At 38.3% G+C, this 24,144-nt stretch overlaps 1 long non-coding RNA gene across 1 annotated transcript in view; it reads right to left on the reverse strand.

The window, feature by feature from the left end:
* LOC123587721 overlaps positions 1–24,144 on the reverse strand; it is a 341,324-nt gene that overhangs the window by 120,189 nt on the left and 196,991 nt on the right. The window lies entirely within an intron of this gene.

Here is a 24,144-nt window from a genome sequence, read left to right on the forward strand (position 1 = left end):
AAAATCCTATCCCCATTTCTTACTTTCTCTCATTCAATGCTTAATAAATTGAGAGGAAACATTAATGTTCTAATGATCTCTATCTCTTTAGGTGGCATAATTGTGAAATACACATAATTCCACATTCACCTATTCTCACATCTAATACAGCAGGTTACCTATTTTAACAGAATTATTTCTCATGGAAATGTAATAGGGATGGCCTCAAGTTGACTAGCAGTTACCACAGCAATGAATAATTTCCCTTCCTGGTTAATTCACATGATCATTAAAATGGCGAACTTCCTTTTATTTGTCAAGAGCTTGCCTCTGAGGACCTGAAAACTCTGCAAAGATGTAAATGATACTGATCAACAGCCTGAGGGAGAAAATAGGTTTAGTTAACACCATTTTCCCCAAGAGAAAATCCAAACGGTCGAAGATATATGAGGCAATAGGAGGACAGAGTTTCCAATATGAGAACATTTCAAACAGCCAGATTTCACCTTAGGTTGTTAGGTAATCGAGAGAAAATTGGCACCAACCCTCAACTATCTTTTCTGGTTGGTGTCACTGTCTAAATTCCCTTGATAATTACCAATCCGTTTCTTGAGTACCTTACCCTGAAATCATTTCCTGCTCTGGGTTCTTAGAACACATACCACCTGAACCACTCACTCAGCAGGTTGTGGCTTTCTACTGCCAGTTCCATTTTATATAGAGATATCTTTTCACTTCTACTTCACTGTAAATAGGAATAACTGGAGAAATGGGAAGGTAACTGATATTTTTTGAGTGGCTAGTATGGCTCAAGCCCTTTTAGTATGTGGGAAATGGATTTCCTTAGGGCAGTCTAACCCCAGAAAGTGAGCAGTAGTAACACCCTGCTCAAAGGTGCCCGGACAGTAACTCTGATTTCTCCCTGTAGAGGGATGAGGCCTCTGTGACTCTGAGTCTAGTCCAAGCACCTGGAAATTGCAACTTGTATTAACATGCCCACAAAGGGAAGTGGATAAACTGATAACGCAATTTCTTCCTTTATGTTTATAGAAATACTAATCACCAGCATTTATTGAGTACTTTCTGTGGGGCAGGCACTATTCTAAAGTACTTTACATGACTGTCTTATTTCATTCCCGCAACAACCACGGAAGTAGTTACTATTTTTGTTCCCATTTTCATTTAAGGAAACTAAGATGCATCAAGGTTAGCTAACTCCTCCAAGATTTCCTGGCTGGTGAGTGGTGGAGAATTTAAATATGATCAGCATGGATCTAGAACCCTGGCAACTAACCATCACCCTTGGATGCCAATGTAAATCCCTGGTATTGAATGGCTGTCAGGCAGGGAGAAATTGAGCTTCTCATATCTGATAAGACTGATCACATGCACGGTGTCACCAGCAGCTGACCACCCCTTCATACTCACCTTTTTATACTACTGGAGTCCCCCACCCTCAATCAGGAACTTGGGACCAATGAAGCTATCTGACAATGACATAGGCTTCTGTTTTGTGTATTTCATGTCAGTCTTGCCTGATGAAATTGAAGTGACATCTACAGTGTGTGTGCCTTCTTCTGGCCAACATGTAGCTCACCACAAATTTCACAAATATATAAAATTATGTGGCTTTCAGCCTCTAAGGTGGCCCGAATGATAGCTGCCTCCTTGCATTCACACTTTTGTGTAATTCTCTTCCTTTGAGTGTGGGCTGGACCTTGTGACTCACTTCTAATGAACAGAATACAGCAGAAGTGATAGGATGTCATTTCTGAGACGAAGTTATAAAAAGATTGTCCTCTGTCTTTGATGCTCTCTCCCCTCACTCTCTTGGATTGCGTTGCTGCATCAGAAGCTAGGTGCCATACCATGAGGCCACAAGGAGGAGAACACTGCCAATAGCCAGGTGAGTGAGCTCAGAAGCAGATCCCCCAGGTTGAGCCTTGAGATGACAGCAGCTCTGGCTGACACCTTGACTAAAGCCTCACAAGAGACCCCGGGAGGGAGGAACCTTTGGCTAAGCTGCATCTGAAAACCTGACCCACATACCCTGCCCCAGAATAAATGCTACTGTCTTTAGCCTTCAAGTTTTAGAATAACATTTTTGTTATTGTGACTTATTGTTACACAGCAATAGATAACTGAAACATATCACAAGGAATGTTTAATATGCATGAGAGAAGGTGCTAAGCACTCTGCATATCATTTGTTTTTCACAACAACCCCATAAAATAAATACTGTCATTATCATCCTTTTATGTATTTAGGAAACAGGACTACAAGGATGTAAGATAGCCAGGTGAGGCTCATCTGGCTTATAAATGGAGTCCTTGGGGTTATATCAAAGAATGTCTAAATACAGGGTCTAGCATATATATGTACCACTGAATCTATGTTGAATAATTAATTGATTCAACATGTTCATGCCCAAAAAAAAGGACAATAAGATAGAACAAAAGACAAGTTCTATTATTTATATTCAATGGTAGCAGACCTGGGGGAAGTAGATTATCCCCACGAACACTTGCTTTCTATGCCTCTTTTAATATAGTGTTCATGCATGTGGGGTTTCTGGTTTTCTTCTCTCCATGATTAATGCTCTGGGATCATGATCCCCCATCCCCAAAAAGTGATACAAAGCAGGCCAGAGATCCAAGAGTCCCTGTCATTTACTACACCTGTCTGTAGACGTGGAGCCATGGCATAAGAGTATGGGGCTGAAGACAACATTACTTCCATGACTCCTCGACCGCTGGTCCCTCCTTGATCTTTCAGTTTCTGCATCCTTTATCTTTCCATTGTTTGGGATTCACAATGCCCCTTACAAGTTCAGTCCCTTACCAGCTCCCAATCTTGATTTTGAGCCAGGATGTTTGAGGAAGTTCTGACTCCATGTACTTGGGCTTATCATGGTTAGTTGTCAAAGCCCAATTAAACATGAGCTAGAGCCTTGCAATTGGCCTCTGCCCAAATTCCAAGGCTTTCACTCTATCTGGTTACCTTTAATAATGGATTGAGCTTTTCTTCCCCTTTATTTTTGAAAGTTTTTATTTAAATTCCAGTTAGTTAACAAACAATATAATTTTAAATTTTTTTTAATGTTTATTCATTTTGAGACAGACAGACCATGAGTGAGGGAGGAACAGAGAGAGAGAGAGAGAGAGAGAGACAGAGAGAGACAGAATCTGAAGCAGAATCCAGGCTCTGAGCTGTTAGCACAGTGTCCGACACAGGGCTCAAACTCATGAACCATGAGATCATGACCTGGCTGAAGTCAGACACTTAACCAGCTGAGCCACCTGGGTGCCCCACAGTGTAATATTAGTTTCAGGTGTATAATATAGTGATTCAACAATTCCATGTATCACCCAACACTCATCACAACAAGGGCACTCCTTAATCCACATCACCTGTTTAGTCCATCCCCATCCCCACCTCCATTCTGGTAACCATCAGTTTGTTCTCCATAGTTAAGAGTCAGTTTCTTGGTTTGGTTTGCCTCTCTCTCTCTCTCTGTGTCTCTCTCTGTCTCTCTGTGTGTGTCTCTCTCTGTCTCTTTCCCTTCTGCTCATTTGTTTTGTTTCTTAAATTCCACACATGAGTGAAATCATACAGTATTAGTCTTTCTCTGACTGGCTTCTTTCACTTAGCATATTATCTCTGGCTCTATCCTCACCATTGCAAATGGCAAGATGTCATTCTTTTTATGGCTGAGTAATATTCCATTATAGAGATAGAGATAGAGATGAGAGAGAGAGAGAGAGAGAGAGAGAGAAAGAGAGAGAGAGATCTCACATCTTCATCCATTCATCAATTGATACACACTTGGGCTATTTTTTCCATAATTTGGCTGCTATAAATAATGTGCTTGAGTGTTTTTTAAAAAATTCTATATCCTCTCTATTTAAACATTACTTGTTAAGCTCGTGGCCTCATTTGGCCATGCCAGTCCACATCTAGAAATAAGAGCCCTGTATTATGACATTTTGCCATACCCTATGGCCAGCAGACAAGCTTGGATAAATGACTTTTTCATGTAGACAAGCCACCTACCTATCTGCTAAGACTCCTAACCACTGCATCCTCAGCTGTGTTTTCCTACAATTGTACTATATTGTAGTCTATCTTGAATCTCCATTATCTACTATCTGCCTGAGCAATATTAATATAAAACCTCTTGGACATTGTACTATACCCAATACCTTGAACATTCTTTCAACCCTGTCTGGAACAAGTGTGTAAGACAGATGATCATTTGAATTAACGTTATCATTAGTAAAAAGAATATGAAAATATTTGGTTTATTAAATGCGAGGAACTATGCCAACTCTATGTGCATATTGTATTTATTCCATCTAACATTTAGGTAGTTTGTATTCAATCCATTTTGAAATGAACAAACTCCATTTCATAAAGCTCAACAAGTTGCCCAGTATGAAAGCCAAGCGGTAGAAAAGACAAATCCCTATCCCAGACTTCTACTTTTGGCTATGATGGAATGCCTGGTATCATAAAAAATCTCCTGTCATAACAACTATAAAAGCTGAGTGAAATTCAGACCAGCTAAATGAAGGCATTGGAGAGCAACCAAGATATCCAGACATTGAGACAAGTCCAAAATATGCTATTTTAGAGAGTAAAATGTTGGTTTTCAGAGGTTGGGGGTGCTGAAAAGTACTTTTAGTTTTAAAGATGAATAGGATCTAGGTGACTATAGTTAATAATATTGTATCATACACTCAGCATTTGCTAAGAAAGTAAATCTTAAATATTCTCACCCCAAACACACACACAAAACAAGGTAAAAAGAATGCTGTTATTTTTACCCCTCAGGAATTATGCCAATATCACAGCAGGGCATGGAAGCTAAGAGATTCTGGTAGTCTTGCTGGGCTGTGAAAGCAAAAACTGAAAATCAGGATTATCCAGGCTTCCAGGACTTAAGGGGCCAACCTCTGGAGAAAAGAGAACTCCAGGGAAGCAAGCTTGACATATTGGGCACAGTTTCCCCTTGAGATATCTGCCAACTCATGGCAGAGAATGATTCTGGCACAATATATAAAAAACCAAACAAAGCATAGCTGCTAAGAGGCTGAAGAACTAAGTAGATATTTCTCAGCATCACAGTTCTGGGGAAACAAAACTGGAATACAGAATTTGCCAAAAAGGAGGGATGCTAAAAATAGTCCCAGCTTTTCAGTTGAACCACTGAGGGCCACCCTCAAGGAATCAGGGAAAGCCTAAAATAGATGCATATTGATTAGATCAAAATGACCTACCTAGAGTCTAACTACCTGCCAGAAAATTAATTAATTACTTAATTAATAAAATAAAATATAAATAAGTAAAAATTAAATCCTTTCTGGAATAAATAATACCATCCAGATCCTCTACAAATTCTCACACCCAATTCAGGCAATTGGTCAAAATATCCACAGGCATGCCAGAAAACACCAAATGAGCAAAATATGAGAGAAAAAATAACACAGATAAAAGAAAGAAGGTCACAGTGATTCAGTTATATGTGGGCACTGAAATAACTATGGATTAAATGCTAAAGAAAATAAATGAGAGAATGGAAATTTCACTCAAGAATTGGAATATATCTTTAAAATCAGTGGGAGTCCTAAAACTAAAAAATAAAATAACAAATTAAGCGTTTGATAGATGGATTTAACAGCAAAGTAGACACAAGAGAAGAATTTTTTTTAATTTATTTTTGAGAGAGAGATTGTGTGTGTGTGCATGAACAGGGGAGCTGCAGAGAGAGAGAAGGAGACACAGAATCTGAAGCAGGCTCCAAACTCTGAGTTGTCAGTACAGAGCCTGATGCAGGGCTCAAACTCATGAACTCTAAGATCATGACCTGGGCCAAAGTCAGATGCTTAACAGATTGAGCCGCCCAGGTGCCCTGAAAAGAGTATTAATTAGCTAGAAAATAGGTCAAACTGAAGCACAGAGATAAAAAGGATAAAATATAGCAAATATAGGGCAAGAGAGATACAGGACATAGTATAAAGGTCTAATAAAAATGAAATTGGAGTTGCAAAAAAGAGCAGAGAATAAGAAATATCTAAAGAGTTACTGGAAATGGTGAGGCTAGCCTTGAAATATTGAGACCAGAAAAAGGACAAGGATGTCAATTATCACCAAATCCATCCAACAGTATATTGGAAGACCTACCCTTTGCAAAAAGAAAAAAGCAACAAAAGAATAGACAGGAAGAAATGGAGGGAGGAAGAGAGGATGAGAGGGAGGAAAATGAAAAGAACAAATAAAATGTGAAGATTTAAAATGAAAGAAATAAAGCTCTCATTATTTGAAGATAAAATGATTGTGTATGAGCAAATCCAAAAGATTTTAGAGATCAACTGCTAGAATTAATACATGCCTTTATCAAGATCTCTGAATAAAATACCAATTTATGAAAATAAAATTATATTTCTATATACTGGCAAAAAACACTTTAAATGTTTCATTAAAAATAATAGTATTGGGGCACCTGAGTGACTCAGTCCATTGAGTATCCAACTCTCGGTTTCAGCTCAGGTCATAATCCCAGGGTCGTGGGATCAGGCTCCGTGTTGGGCTCTGCACTGAGTGTGAGCCTGCTTAAGATTCTCTCTCTCTCCCACTGCCCCTCTCCACCCCCGCTGGTGTGTTCTCTCTCTCTCTCTCTCTCTAAAATAAAAATAATGAAAATAATAGCATTTATAGGAATAAAAAGCTCTTACATATCTATAAATAATCTAATGAAATATGTATAAGATGTCTATTGAAAAAATTATAAAAAGTACTGATATAAACTTTAAAAGACCCAAATAAATGGAGGAATATACCATATTCATGGATTGTAATACTCAATATTGTAAAGATGTCAATTTTCTCCAAATTGATTTATAGACAGATCAAAATCCAAATCAATACAGTAGCAAGATCTGTGTGTGTGTGTGTGTGTGTGTGTGTGTGTGTGTGAGAGAGAGAGAGAGAGAGAGAGAGAGAGAGAGAGAGAATGTATGGCTACTGAGTCTAAAAATATATAAAAATGCCAACAGCCAGGAAGATAAAAAACAATCATCAAGAACAAAGTTGCATAACAACACTACTATATATCAATGCTTATTATAAAACTACAAACATTATTTAGTGTATTTTGTCACAAGTATAGATAAATAGACCAACAGAACAAAACAGAGAGACCAGAACAGTCCAGCTCATGTAATGTCACCTACTTCATGACAAAGATGCCACTAAAACAGAAAAAGGAGAAAGATCTTTTTGCTAAGTGATATTGGATCACATCAATCTACATGTGTGAGAGAAAAAAGGAATTTTAGCCTCTATGTCCCCATGCACCCTAACAAAATTCCAGATGGATAAGGTAAGTGTCTAGAAGAAAACATCAGAAAATACCTATATGACATTTAGATAAGGAAAAATTGTATATACAAGGCATAAAAAAATAACTAACCATATGGAAAAGAATAGAAAATTAGACTTCCTTAAACTCAAGAACTGCTGTGCATCAAAAGACTCAGAGGAAGAGTAAAAAAGCAGACCATAGTGTGGAAAATGATACTTGGAATGCATAAACCTTACAAATAACTCATGTCTTCAACACATATAAGGACATCTAACAGGTCAGTAAGATAAAATCAGATGATCCCATTTAAACTGTGTCAAAGACTTGAATAGGCACTTCACAAGAAAGAATATTCAAATGGCCAATTAGAATACTAAAATAGCCTCAACATCATTAGTCATCAGGGGAATGCTAATTAAAACTATAATAAGGTACCACGATGCACCAACTAGAATAGCTAATAATAAAAAAGTGAAAGAAAAACCGATAACATAAAATATCAATTCAGTTATGAACCAGTTGAAACATACATACACTTTTGGTAGGAAACAGTTGGGCAGTATCTGCTGAAGTTAAAAACAGACAAACCCTATGATATAGCAATTTCTCTCCCAGGTTTACACTCCTCAGAAATGAATACATACGTGCACCAAGAATGCCCATAGCAGCACTATTTGTGATAGTCAAACTGGAAACAACTCAAACATCCACCAACAGAAGACAATAAAAGAACTACAGTGGAACCATACAATAAGCAGTGAAAAAAGGAAATCCTACTACACACACACAAGATGGATGAAATCTCAGCAGCAGCAAAAGAAGCCACACACAAATGACCACATAAAATATGATTGTCTTTAGGGGTGCCTGGGTGGTTCAGTCGATTAAGCACTGACTTTGACTCAGGTCAAGATCTCATCGTTCGCTGGTTGAAGTCCCACGTCGAGCTCTGAGCTGACAGCTCAGAGCCTGGAGCCTGCTTTGGATCCTCTGTCTCCCTCTCTCCCTATCTCTCTCCCTGTCTGTCTGTCTGTCTGTCTCTCTCTCTGTCTCAAAACTAAAATAAACATTAAAACAATATGATTCAAAACTCGGCTAACCGATTCTATAGAAATGAAAGGATAGTGGTTACATTTGAGGGATGTTGAGGGGGCAGGCAGCAGAAGGGAGGCTTCTGGGGTACTGATAATATCCCACATTTTGATCCGGGTAGTGGATTCACAGATGTATTGGCTTGCAAAGCTTCATCAAGCAGTGCCTTTAAGATCACTACATTTTATTCAGTGTATGTTATATTCAACAGTAATGTTTACCAAACAAAAACTTGCATCTCAGCTCCTGCCCTTTCACTGGGCTGCGTTGCGTCTCGAGTTCCCTGACACATGAAACCAGACCATTCCTATTGAACTGCCCCTCTATGTGCCTACAATCCACCTACTGTCACCTGGCTTCTCGAACCTTCTTGCAGAGTACCCTGGCCTTTCAATAATTAATTGTCTTCCAATCTTTCCATCTGTTCCCCTGCCAGATTCCTGATCCTGCCTCTCTTATATTCGTTATAAACACAACCTTGGGCTAAGCAAGGCACCGCAGAGCAAGTGCTGATCTTCAGACAAAATGAGAAGTGCAAGTTTTCTCCCAATCCTCCCGACAGAATAACAGACATAGTCTCCAAGGGGGAAAGTTCACATTGAAGTGCTCCCAAACCAATCCAAATATTACTTCAGCTGAAAGAACACACACAGCACTGAGCACATCGAGGGCAATTTACGAATACTTACTTACTGGCTAAGCCAGTGCATTTGTTGACCTAATAAAATTCTCTGAAAATACTTTTTTTTTCTATCCTGTATCTCTAATGCTAAGGAACTTTCCACTTCTCAGCTCCAGTTTGTTCGAGCTGGAATATGAACCGGGGACTTTACCACAGGGGGAAAAGTACAGTAATTATGCCTGTACTCCTGTTAGGAGAAATCGCAATGACTGCATTTTACATTTAGTGGCTTAGTTTACTTTAAATTTGCCTCTATATTTAAATCATGCCTGTTTCTAATGCTACTGGGAGAAAAGGAGGTGAAGGCAAGAAGTTCACAGGAACACAATATTATTCAACTAAATTAGAACTCTGTGGAAAAGTACTGCTGATTAGGGATGGTAAAGCCATTCCGGGTGAGCTCATCGATTTAACCTGCGGAACTGTGTGTCTGGGCACTAATTTACTCTGATAAAATGTTACTAATAAAATGATGGATCTCAAACCTAATTCACTAAGCCTGGCACATCATAGAGAGACCCTCAGTCAGTGAAATGGCAGACCCCCTACTGTCTCATTATGTCCTTGGAATCCAAAGCCCCCACTGAAGCAAAGCCTATAATGGAATTATCACAGCTTGCTGCCTCTGAATTTCCCATTTACGCCTTCTTCTTCAGTGTCATATCCACATACTAATTACCTGCACACTCTGTTTCATTTAATAATAATCCCAAACAAAGAGGCCAATGCTAAAAGAAGCAAGCAGGAGTGAGGAGAAGAGAAGGGAACGGAAAGATGTAGATTGCTGCGTGCGGTAACAAATAAGGGTTTAATCAAACTGGACTACATGCCCAGAAAAAACAGCAAAAGGGAGCCAGCTGTTCACAAAGGCAAATAAATGCATTTCTAAAATGAATGCTCATGAATTTAGACAAAATTGGGCCTCTAGTTCTGTCATTGTAAATGTTTGTAGGAGCTGCAAAGACCACCCCAAGGGAAATGGCCAACAGTGCTTTTTGTCCTCGGTACCTCACATTTTATTCCTCACATTTTGTCCCTGTGGGCTCACGGAGCCTGGGATGGAAATACTGCCTGTTGCTCCCCTTTCAGAAGTTGGCTTTGCCAAGAGTAAGCTGAACTCCAAGCACTGTGAACACTAGTCTTGTATCCTGCTTAGCGAATCCCTACCACAGGTACCCGGTCACATTCGCTAGTACCTGGTTCCTATTTCAATGGCTCCGTGGGCCGAAAACTGGTCGTGGGATACAGCCTGCTTTATCGCCTTCCGCCATATTCTTACTGATTTCTGTCCCCAGAGCCAGTGCGTCTTTCCTGTTCCGATTGTATCTGGTGGGCTGTGCACCCACAATAGCCCCCTCACAGCCCTGGGCATACATATAAATTCTCCACCTGTTAACAAGTAATTTCTCCATATTCCTCTTTCCACTACAAATTTGAAACCCCATTCTCAAATGCTTTCCCAGGTTTCAGGTCTTTTGTCTCACTTAGAGAAGCACGCTCACTACCAAGTCCTTTCTAACCAATGTCTAGTTATATAGTCTTTTAGGTTTTCATCTCCACTTTATTCCCAGGATATTGTCACATATGTAGTCACCTCTTCTACTGAAATGAAGTTTACGGGCACCTTGCCCCACTCTGGTCCAAATTCCTGAGATAGTACGACCCAGCCTGGGACCAGACCCTAGAACCTCTGGTTCTCATTTGTCTGGGAAGACGGTTTGCATATGTGTTCCTTAAGTCTCCTTGAAATAACCTTCTCATTATATGACTCAAATACACCAAATACAAGAGACATGTCAAGTAGATTGTCTAATCCCTGCCTGTTATGGACTGAATGTTTGTGTCCCCCTCAAATTCACAGGTTGAAGCCCTAACCCCCAAGGTGGTGGACATAGGGCCATTGGGAGGTAATCTGAGTTGGATTAGGTCCTGAGGGTAGGGCCTTCATATAATAAGATTGGTGACCTTCTAACGAGAGGAAGAAAGGTCTCTATGCTTGTACACACATACACACAGAGGAAAAGCTACATAAAGACACAGTGAGAAGGTGGCCGTTGCAAGCCAGGAAGAGCACTCTAACCCGAATTTGACCCTGCCTGACCTTGATCTGGGACATCTCAGCCTTCAGAACTGTGACAAAATTAATTTCCACTGTGTAAGCCACCCAACCTGTGGTGCTTTGTTATGGCAGCCAGGGGTCATATACCAACCTGCCCCTTTGGATGTTGAACGCTATTTCCTGCATTCCCTTAGTCTGCTTTCTTAGGCCTAGTCTCGGCTGAGGAAAATTTGTCAGGCTCTTTCTTGCTGTTGTCACCAGAGAATGCTGTGTGAGTGGGGCTGCTTTGTCTATGGACTTCTCAGAGGGCTGTGAGGAGTCTCACGGCATCGTGGCCCATGCTTCTGCACGGAATCCAGTGATGCTGAAGTGTGGTGTGGTCTGATTTACTTAAATCAAGGAGAGGAGCCACAAAGACAATAAAGCATTTGAAAACTCCCTAAGTGTGAATCAATTGTTTTGCCTTCTAACCCTTGGTCTCTGACAATGGCTAGGCATTGTCTCTCTCTCAAAATAAGTGAATAAACTTTAAAAAAAAATGATTAAGCAACAAAGAGTGTATGAATTAGACCTCACCGACTTCCAAATCCATGTTATTTCTTTTATGCCAGTTTTCAAGTCTAAGTGTTTGTATATGGATCCTCTTGGAAGTTTCCTTGCCATTCACATTCCCAGGACACTCCTCCCTCCCAGATTCTGATTCAGTAGGGATTTCCTTTGTTTAATATCCAACCAATTCTAATGCAGTTTACCTGATGACCACACACTGATAAATGCAATGCATATCTTCATCTCCTCCCCTTTACTTCCCTATCCCATCAACACCAAGTTTTTGCTCACTTGCCTTTTGTTGTTTCTATTCCCTCTAGACCTATTCAAGTTCCTCCCAATGACCTTAACCTTTGACTACTGAAATGCCCTCTTTACCTTTAAGGCTAAGGGAGTCAGAAGTCCTTTACCTACAGGCTACTTAACACTCATGCTACCCTTGGTAATCACCAGATCAACTTGCTCACAGAGGAGCTCTGATCTTTTCCTTCTCCTGGCCATAACATTTTTCAGTGGCCTAAAAGTTCAGTTCTATTTAAGGCTTTCCATATTCTGATCCAAGCCTTCTGACATTGTCCTAGATGAGACCTCTATCCCATTTATCTTATTTTTCTAATCTCAGCTAGCGATTTCCTCATTCATGCTGTTGTATCATCTTACATTTTTCTCTTCAAGGACTCCCTGCTTCTAGCCTTTTCCACAGGCGATATATGCCTTCTCCAAAGATCATTCTCTGTTTCATAATCTGCAAAATCTCTAATTGCCCTTAGAAGAAAATCTAAACCTCCTATGCTGATAACTAAGAGCCTCCACAAGCAGTCTTCTATTTACATTCTCAACCTCATCTCCTGCTGAAACTTTATAACCTCTCTGCTCTCTGCTCACTGTCACCCAAATATGCCTTAATAACCCTACCTTTGTTTTCATATTCTATTTTCTTCTGTAGAACACCGATCCCTCCTTTTGTCTGCCTACCCAAAGCCCCTTCTCCTTGAACTCTAATTTCTAGTATAAGTCCTTCCTTTTATGAAATACTCTCAGACCACAGTGGTCTTCCCTCTTCTGAACTGATAGTATTCACTACCTTCTTTGACTATCAAACACATACTGCCTGACCATACCTCTTGTACTGTTATCCATGTTGCTCTGTAACCTTCCACATTAAAATTAAAAACAAAACAAAACAAAACAAAAAAAAATCCACAATGTCAATGATCTGGGAATTTTAAGTGAATAACTCTTTTGGTTCAGATAATCTGAATAATAATTTCAGGTCACTTCTTAAGTCAACTGGCATAGATACATCATCTAAGCTTTAGTTGACAGCTCAATTTATCACATATTAGTCATTGGGCAAGTATTACCCATGCAGATTTATTTATGTAACATAATACAGACATAGTCTCTCTCTATTCATCTTTGAATAAATTATCTCCTTATTTTTAATCTTCTCATTAGAATATTAGATAATTTCTACACACAGGATGTATAGTAGGAGACAATATCTCTGAAATTAAAGAGATAATAAGTACCCTTAACTCAGAATGTATGGCTTCGTTCAACTTCTGTCATATCTCTTTAAACTTATCTTCAATATCACTTTAATAACTAAGGAACAAAGTCATGTCTAATAGAAATGTAAATTTCAAATAACATAACACTTATTTCTAATATAGACTGCAATAGAATGTTCCAAAAGTTGAAGTTATGCTCCCAGTAATAATTACAATCTCTCTCTAGCAAGGTCAGTGATGGGACTAAGTTTCTTTGGGATTCTCTAGAGAAGGACAAAGAAGAGTGTAAGCCTAATATGAGATCCAGTGTCTCCTGTGATGTTAAACTTAATTTAATCATTAAGACATCAGAGAATTAGAATAAAATTAGAATAAAATCTAATTAATTAAGGGAAAATCGACTTTTTATCACTAACAATATGACTCAATTTCTTGGGACAACTAAGGCATATAATCCACGGAGACATGTTCACTAAGTGTACCATCTCTTACAAAATGTTCTAAATTGTAATTTATCCAAAGGCCAAAATGAAAATTGTTTCTCCTCTTTGCCATGATCACATTTGAACTCTTTACAGAACATTTCAGCAACTACATGGACTCTGATATTTATTGCTAATAGAATGTTTTACCCACTGCTTTCTCAGTAGATTTTTAACTATGTTTTGAGATGATCTATCTGATTTCCCCTCCTAAACCATCTAACTGTGGTAATTAAACCTTGTAAAACCCATTATTATATTCAACTCACATCAATCTCTGAAGCCAGTCCTCCATTTAGTATAGGAAAAATTTTGAAATTCTCTCTTTCAGCATTAGGAGAAAATTTTGATAGGGTAGAACTCAACTTTCCTTTTGGTCAAGACCCTGTCCTACTTTCCCAGACTCCTGGGGTCTAGCCTTAACCCCTGGTTCCTGGCAGCTCCTCCCCAGACATTACTAATTCTTCCACCTGACCACTTGGAACTGGACAAAGTGGTAGTTATTAGACTTCTACCATTCGTTTTCCCACATTTACTATATTATTCTGTAATATTAACTACTATAAACATATATGTTTATTATTATATTTATTATATATTATTTATATTTATTTCTCACTTATGAAATTCAAAAACAGCTGCTCCTAATCAGTACACAGTGATTAATCACTAGTGACTAGTGAAAGAGATATTTGGAGACCAAGCTTCCTCCACCTTATGGACCCTTCAAAGTGTGCTGTGTTCATCTGAAACAATTCTTCAGAAAGAAGAAAGTGGAGAAACCCACCTGCTTCTAAAGCTTCTTGGCCTAGAAGTGACATTCTTTGCTTCCAGTCATACGCCATTGGTGAGAACTAGTCACACGACCCTACCTAGATGAAAGAAAGCTGGGAAGCACAGCTCCTGGCTGGGAACCTGTTTCTTAGCAACCATTCTCTACTAGGGAAAGGAAGGCACAAATTTTGTTACACATTTAGCTCTCTCAGGTCCATCCCACTTGTCCCTGTTTTTTTTTAATTTTTTTTTTTATTTTTTTGGGACTGAACTGCTGAACTTCTATCAGCTTTCTAGATATATTAATTAGTTTTCCACTCAAAAATATCCTGGATGCAAATCTATCTTTAGATACCTCTCTTTTTCCAGACCCTATCCACTGTTGGTTCTATGGAATGTCCAACCTTGCTGTCTTTCCATGGTCTGGCCTATCCTGTTCCCCACCAAGCTCCTTATGTAAATCTGTTTATCTTGAGATGTGTCATAGCTTGAGGAATAAGCTCGTGAGAAAAATCATGCCCAAGAAAGCATTTTAAAAAATGAAAGGTGTGATTATGTGTATTGGTTAATTTAATTTCATCAAAGTCACAAAAATGTAGTAGGAAAGGAGAATCAGAGTATAAACTTTCTCATTCAATACTTCTCATAGTAACCTGTGTAAGAAAGGAGTATTGAGATAAAGGTCAACAGCAAAATAAAGACAAGTACTCAAATTATTGAATCATCTAAATAATGAAGGTAAAGACAAAGGAGGAGTTTCTGTGGGCTTTTTCAAGGATATCCAAACTAAATGAAATTAAGATGATGTAAGTATATTGGTAATTTAAGAGTTTCATAATATGCATGATTACTAATTTTATGGCTCAGTGAAATCTAGAATAAAAACATAATTACATTTGTTACATATTCGTATTCAGTTAGAAATGTGTGTGTGTGTGTGTGTGTGTGTGTGTGTGTGTGTGTGTGTGTGAAAGAGTTCTGTATGCAACATACATATACATATAGGATATATGTTAGGAAGGGAGGTTACACTTAGGACTTAGATTTACTCAGTAGGAGATAATGATGAACTGTCAACTCCAAAGTCAAGGTGGAGTCATAAGCATTATTCATTATGTATTACTCACCCAGGAGCTCTTCATAGAACAAAATATAATATCAAGTGATCAGGGTGAGGCAGGTCCAATTCCCAGCATATATCAAATTTCACATTTTCATTTCAAAGGATTACAAAGATATTACTTGAAAATAAGCATCAGAAAATGGAAACATAAATTTCATGAGCATATTGGCAGTAATGTAGTAGATAGTACATACAAAGAGACAGAAATTGGAAGGGAGAAAGGGCAAACTGGGGCTTGGCTTCAGCTCTCCAGGTTGCTGAGACTGCAAGAGTGACACACTAAAGAGAATGCCAAGAGAACCCAGGAGGTAGGACATGCTCCTGGACCAGTCTCAGAAAAGGCCAGAGAGGAGTCAGGGAAAAGCATGGGAGGTAAAGAAAATCCAGAAATTTCCTTCCCCTAGAGGCCAACAGCTACCATCACCATCCTCCACAACATTAAAGGATTCCCCCACATGATCAGAATCATTGTCCCCATTCTTCTTACCTTTTATTAATGGCAGACAAACATTCTGAACTCAATTTTATAAAGAATGTAATTACTGTAAAATTATCATATCAAACTTTAAGTGAGCAAAGTACAAGGAAACCCTAAAAAGACCTGAGTGGTCCCAGTCTAAAAACCCACATCTTTCACCTGCCATCCTTGACATTTGTCCCTTTCTATAGCTGGACTGGAAGTATTTTAAGGGCACAATTTTCATTCTTCACAGAACACTTTTCTGGGATTGCTGTTTACATAAACTTTTACACTCAACAACACCCATATGGAATACATTACCAAGCCACTAAGACAGAGTTCCTCTTACCTAGGATGAGCCCTAACACACTACACAAACGCAGCCAGGAAATCTCAGAACTAAGTGAACAGCCACTTTTCTTCTCAGCCACCTCTGCCCACAACTCCTGGATGTCCCTGAATCTTTTTACTTTCTGTTTCCAGTAAGTTATGATCACAAAACCCCTGCAGCCTGCTTAACTCATGTTACATACTCTTGACCTATGGCTCCCTTGTCACTGATACCCTTTCTAACCTTGGTGAAAAAACATAATTCAATCCCCCTTGCTTCTCTTTCCTTCTATAGCTTTTCCTTTTTCCTCCAAATGATTTATAATTCCCATCAACTTCCATTGGCTTCCAGGAATATGAAAGGACGATTCCTCAGACCCAAGTTTGTGATCTGAAAACCTAGAAGCTAGTACCAAAAGGTTCTAATAGCACCTTTAAAGTCATCTAGAAGAAATGTGTCTTTGAACAAATTCCAATTAAACTAAAATGCAATATATTTACATGCATATTGTATATGCAGTATATTTGTAAGTGATAAACAGGATTAATCAAAGAGATAATGCTAAGATATTTCTTATTATTCAAGTGTTCACAAATGAATGGCATTCTTACTCATTAAAATTCAAATACAGATAAATAGCATCCTCCACTCATAATGGAACTTTAACCATGCAGGTCATAAAGGAAGCTACCAGAATTCTGAAGTTATCCTCAATTTAAAGCTGCAAAAGAAAGTAATTAGGTTGAAGAGAAGCTATGGCTTCAAAACAAGGATTGATAGTCATTTTAAATAACAAAATGTCAATATTTGCAGAAAATTGAGACTTCACAAATAATAAACAGTGCTATTCTCTCCATGAATTGTGGGCCAGCTATAATAAATATTGAAATTCAACAATTCATCACCAGAACTATCCTTCATTTTAGCTACTTTCATCTGGCAGTAAATAGAAATTATATTTGGTGGATAGAACTAGAAGAAGGAGAAACCTCTCTGCCCTTTATTTTTCTTGATGAATTTGGCCCAGGATAAGAATATCAAATTATATGTTGACAGAGAAAATAACTTGGCATCCTGAAGGACCAAAAGATGTTACAAACATAATTATCTCAGCATCAGCACCACATGCTAATATTGTCAGACTGAGAAGGAAAAATATCCCATGAGATAGAAAATGCAAACAGGTGATCTTGCCAATAAAAAGATGGATCTGAATGCAACTTGGGAATGGCCAAATGTTTTTACCTGTTTCTAATTTTTTTTGAGATTTCATATCTATTCATCTATTGTCTTTTATCTGACCATCAAGATGGATTCTATTTTCCAGAGCATCAGGTCATTAGTACATGCTGACTGATTTTAAAGTCATTCACATCATTACCATATTTGCCCGTAAAAAAAAAAAAAAAAAAAAAAAAAAAAAAAGCGGAAAAAGTAGCATGACAAAATATCCAATTATTTTACATTTATAGCAAGAAAGAGTTACCAACTGGGTGTAAATACTCTCTAAGCTTTGTACTTTCACTTCTAACAGGGCACACTGCTGTTACTGGGTGGGCTGTGTTGTCAATGCAGAATCAAAGTTGTAGAACGGCCCATCTGTTACCGAGAGAGCTGTCAGCAGGTCCACAGGGAAGCTCGCTGGCCATCATTAGTGAAACATTTTTCCAATATACCCAAATTCAGTGTTAACATTTTTTGTAGGTCCCAGAATTATGAGGTTTTTTTGTTTTTGTTTCTACTAATCCTATAGCTCTCTAGGTAGTGGCCCAAGGTTTTGAAATACAGAGAAAGACAAGGCAAGTTGCTCCCCCACCCCCTGCCCAGTAACAGCAAGACTTAGGAAAAAGGTGTTTTAGCGCTTCTATGGGGCCACATTGGACCCGTCATGCTAGGCACAGGACAGGTATGGAATGAATTTCCTCCAGAGAGTGAGAAGATGCATCCCCTATCCAGAGAACATCATCAAACTACAGGAGAGAGATCCTGGCACCCACAGAGGGACAGCTGTGCTACTAGCCCTCTGGCTGGAAAAACAAAAAAAAAAGGAAAGAAAGTTACAGAGGAATAATGTGAACAGCAGAACAGAGATTTCCATCCAAATGTTTTTGATGCAGAATGGGGCGGGGATCAAATGAAAAATATATGTCTAAAGTGAATCAAGAAACATACTAAAAAATCTCATTTTTTATTATAATAAACAGTGTTTCACTGCTTAAAACTTTGATTTGTCATCATTTCATAACTTTCTTCTCCAGTCAAGGAAAACTAGACTCAGGTTGACATGGTCATTCCATCATTTGTGCTAACAGAAATGGTGAAGGACCAAGTCAGAGAGCTTTCCTTTTGAGCCACCTGCTGGCCCTCAAAGGTTAGAGCTCTGTCTTCACTTGAAGTCCTTGCCCTTTCTGTTTCCCCAAAAGACCAATACTACTCACTCTGTGAAAGACCAAGTCCTCTCCAAGGTAGTCATTGTGTAGGCTCTTATACATTTTTCACATTCAAAATGAGTCGATTTTAGATAATATTGTGCATACTAGTACCAGATATGATAATACTAATTAGAAAAAAACTGTACCTGGGATTCAAAATTTTCCAAACTGGATTAATGGACTCCCCTGCTCCATCCCAGAGAAAAATGCCTTCCACTTATCTGCACAAATCAGAAATCTGTGCATCATCCTTTGTTTCTCCCTCTCTATCTATGAATCCAATCAGTCACTGATTTCTCTAAATGACACCTCACAACTATTTTTCGCAGCTTTCTATTCCAGCATCATTGTCTTGGTTCAGTCCTTCTTCATATTTTCTCCATGAAGCATTTTTAGTAGTGTCTTTGCTGCTGGACAATTTTCACATACTTTTCCTCTGTATGAATAGAGTGACACTTGAGGGCCAGAAATGTTCTATTACTTGGGACTTGCTGCTGTAGGATTACCATGAATTTTCATAACTAAAGCACCAGCAGAGCCCCCACCTTCAACTTCACTGTCACCATGGCTACGAACACATTAGCCCTGTTAATGGACAAAGAAGGTCCATGGTGGTATGATAAGCAAGAAATGTTATGAAATGACATCCCACCTGTGGCATTCCCTATATTGTCCTCATCTGTCTCTTCTAATAGTTCCTCCCCCATTTTTTATTGTTTCAGTGATTTTCATTTCGTATCATACATTTTTTTCCTCTCTATTGGACTTTTCCAGCCAGCAAACTACTCCGATACCTCGTGGCTGAAAATAACTATGCATTTTCTCATGGTTCTGCAATCTGGGCTGGGCTCAACTGGGTGATTCTTCTGCATGCATTACCTGGAGTCACGCATGCAGTTCCAGTTATCTAGAGGCTGGACCCGAGCTGGAACTCCGTGATGGCTTCACTCACACATCTGACCTCAGCTGGTAGGAAGGCTGGAACAGTTGAAGCCTTGCTAGCCATCTCCCCCACTCCCTCCCACCTCTGTCTCCACCATGGTAGCCCAAACTCTTTACAAAATAGTTTGGGACTCCAAGAGGAAGAAAGGAGAAGCTGAAAACTTAAGACCTAGGCCTTCCTTTACTTAATGGCACTCACATACACAAGCTTCAATTGTCTTTTTAGCATCTTGCTATTAAATATGATCAGATTACCCTGGAGCACCAGGCACTCGAGATAACCATCTAATGTGAAAGTCAGGAACCAAAACAAAACAACAGAAAAAAATCAACTTGGAGGAGTCATACATGATACAGAGAGAGAGGGAAAAAAAAACAAACATAGATATAAAATTATCACTATCCTCAGAGTTAAAAGAGCAGAGTTCCATCTTAAAAGATAAATATTCTAAGAAACATTGTTTTAAGAACTAATGAACTCTATAGGAAGTTTAGAAGGCAAAGTCAAGAAATATCCCAGAAAAAGTTCCTAAGGTTAAAGGAAGAAAATAAATAAGAAAATTAGAGGACAAGCCCAAGAGGTTGAAAATCCAAATACTGGGGTCCCAGAAATAAATGTTAAAGATAAAATTGGAAAAAAAAGATATCATCAAAGAAATACTGGCAAAAAATAAATCCCAAAATTTCCAAAATGAATAAGCCTACAACGTTTATTTATTTTTGGGACAGAGAGAGACAGAGTATGAACGGGGGAGGGGCAGAGAGAGAGGGAGACACAGAATCGGAAACAGGCTCCAGGCTCTGAGCCATCAGCCCAGAGCCGGACGCGGGGCTCGAACTCACGGACCGTGAGATCGTGACCTGGCTGAAGTCGGACGCTTAACCGACTGCGCCACCCAGGCGCCCCCAAAATGAATAAGCCTACAAAGTCCTCAGAACAATGGATAAAATTACACAATGGACAAAATGTACACAAAGGTACATTTGTGAAATTTCAGAATACTGGGGACAAAGAAAAGATCACACAAGCTTTGGAAAACAGATAAAACAGATACTACACAAGGATAAGTTTCAAAATATCATCAGATTTCTCTAAAACCTTCTCCTAAAAGTTATGAAAATTGAGAAACAGCTTCAAGGTTCTGAGAAAAATAACCTATAATCTACAATGTTTGCCCTGACAAACTTAATTATGAAGGAGGATAGAATAAAGATCTTTTAAAATATATTTCCCATGCATGAATTTTTAGGAAGATATGAGAAGGCATGCTCTACCAAAATGAGGAAGTAAACCAAATATGAAGAACTGGGACCCAGGAAATAAAGTTTCTATCACTAAAGATACATGAAGGGAATCTCTAGGCTGATGGTTAAAACAACAACAACAACAACAACAACAAAAACCACCTCTCAAGATGGCAGCTATGTAACACATCTGGAAATCAATTAATTTAAACAGTAACAGATCTGAAGGCCCTACAAGACATTTTTTTCCAGTAAAATAAAATTGATAAAATATTTAACGTGTTTTAATATACTGACAGTAAAATAAAATTAATAAAATATCTAACGTGTTCTAATATACTGGCAGAAAGTTCACATTATATAGAGAATTAGGTAAACAAACAATTATTAACCTTGAAAAACAGAAGGATGTTGCACAGTAAAGAAACAATAAGCATAATATACCACCTGCTCAGCCAGGTATAGTGTTTACCTACATAAACACTGAATAATATTCTCAATATTTATACTAAAATCATGGTATAAGTATCCTTGGGAGTAGGGGGCCATGGACAGGAAATACACACGTGTAGCCTAGGGAGCGTAAAAGGGTAAAAGTAAGTTAAATTTTCATCTTCCATCATAAGGAGCAAACAGGTGATGCTTAAAATTGATAAATCAAAAAGTAGTAATGTGTGAATGCTATTCATAAATACACAGGTACATATCAAACAAATCCACTGAAAAAACGGAAAGTAATTTCTTTGAGAAGTGGGAAATGGTGGGGCAGTGATTATTTTCATATCAAACCTTACAGAACTACATAACTATTTAAATGTATAGGTTTGAATAAAAAAAACAAATAGTTATCTTTGGAAATTCTTATTGCACATGTATTCTACCTTTACTTCCTTTCTAGTTGTAGAGATTGTTGCTAGTGTGGTACGTAAGGCTTTAAACTATCTCTATTCATTCTTTTGTGGCCATTAAATTCTTGAACATTTATACTTAGTTTGCCAATTTCTCTTCTCTATATGTATTTATTCCCAGACAATCAGTGCTCAAATGTTGTATAAGGTGTCAGAAAATAAATGAATGTGAAGTGACAAATTATATTTAAATAGGGAAGCTGGCTGATAAGGCCAAACAGCACACCAATAAAACTACATACCTTGGCAACTGCTCCAGACCTCAAGATCAAGAGAAGTTACCGCCCTGTCTTTGATTCCATTTCCCAGATAAAATTGCATGCAATGAATGGTCAGAGTTATAACTATCCTGAGGGAAATTACTGACAAAAGTAAATAAATTCCATACAGCATGGGCCAAATTGTTTTATTAAACTGGTTGGTAACACAATGGTTCCTTCCATTTGCTGATATGAGGATTGGATTTCTCAAATCCATGAAAATAATTTAATTTCTCAAACCTAGATGAAAGAGAGAAATGGAAGAAGGTGGTCCAGGGCCCAGGAGAAATTTATTTGTCTTTTTCCAACTTATTGTCAATGCTGTCCTACTTTGAAGCAATGCATTTTTGATTCTCATGTTTGGATGGCATTTCTGCTTAGGGAATCACTCACATTTTGATCTTTAATTCCTTTGGGGACAGCCAGTGAAAAGTGCTTTTTTAAGTTATAGTTCTGACCTTTTTAGGATTCTGTTATTTGATTAAAAAGCATTAGAGTTCTTCTGTATGGCAGTGTTTATTGCCTGTAACAAAGCAATCAGAAATGCAACCAAAGAGTAATTTGTAAGGGGTTATGGATTCACTCACAACAAATATTTATTGTTACTGGTGCAATTCCACACTGAAAATGAAATACACCAGGGATCTGTTTGTCTTCCTCTCTTGGGACCCATGACACTCAACAGTACTATAGGTGAAAACAATTTATAAAAATGGCATTTGGCTCCTTGAGAGATTCAAATCCTTGAATGAGATCCAAGTGAAAACTTGCTTATGAAGCTCTCTCCAGGGGAAGTGTGATATGGCATGATGTGAGTATTATTCTGCATAACACCTTTATTCCCTTATACCACCTAGTCTCTAGATGGATAGGGAATCCTGAGACCTTTCCAGGTGTCCCAAGAGGTCAAAACCATTTTCATAATAAAATCAAATTATTTATTTTCACTGTGTTCACGTTTGTATTGGTGGTACAAAAATAACTGTGAGTAAAATTTGGGTACCTGAGCAGGAATCGAGACCATGGTACCAAACTTCTCTAGTTTTTTTCTTTTTTAAATAACAGTTTTATTCAGATGTAATTCATATAGTACGTAATTCATATAGTACAACTCACTCATTTAATGTATACAATATCTAGGGTGATATGCATCGCCACCAACAATTCTCAGGTCTCCAAACACCAACTAGGTGTCCAATATTTCAATTCAACTCTTCTACTATCTTCCTAGAGATAGCATTAGATCCCACAAGTTAAGGATTGAGTCCCATAAGACTGCTCCCCAACTTTCGATGTCAGTGCAAGTCCAGATTACCATCTATACTTCTGACTGACCAGCTACAAACCAGAGGTTTCCAAAACTCCCTCCTTGGGTTTGATAATTTGCTAGAGTGGTTCACAAAACTCAGGGAATAGACATTTACTGGTCTATAATAAAGGATAGTATAAAGGATATAGATGAAGAACCAGATGAAGAGGTGCCTAGGATGAGGCCCAGAAATGTCCTAGGTATAGAAGCTTCTGCCCTTCCATGGAGTTAAAGTATGCCACCCTCCCATTATGTGGATGCATTCACCAACCCAGAAGCTCATCAAATCTCATTCAAGAGTTTTTAGAGAGCTTTAATCTCCAGAGCTTACTCCACTTCCTAGCAGTCAGTGGATAGTGTAGAAAGTTCCAGAATTCCAATCACTTGGACTTTCTGGTGATCAGCCTTATCTTGAGGCTATCCAGAAGCCCCACCCTAATTCACGTCATTAGCATAAACTCAGGTGTGATAAAAAGGGGTTCCTTATGAATAACACTCCTATCACTCAGGAAATTCAAGATTTAGAAGCTCTGTGTCAGGATCTGGAGACAAAGATCAAATCTATTTCTTATTAAACCACAAGTGCAATGGTTTTTAGTATATTCACAGATTATATGCACCCATCTCTACAGTCAATTTT

Source organism: Leopardus geoffroyi, chromosome D3 (assembly GCF_018350155.1).
Source record: "Leopardus geoffroyi isolate Oge1 chromosome D3, O.geoffroyi_Oge1_pat1.0, whole genome shotgun sequence".
Lineage (NCBI taxonomy): Eukaryota > Metazoa > Chordata > Mammalia > Carnivora > Felidae > Leopardus > Leopardus geoffroyi.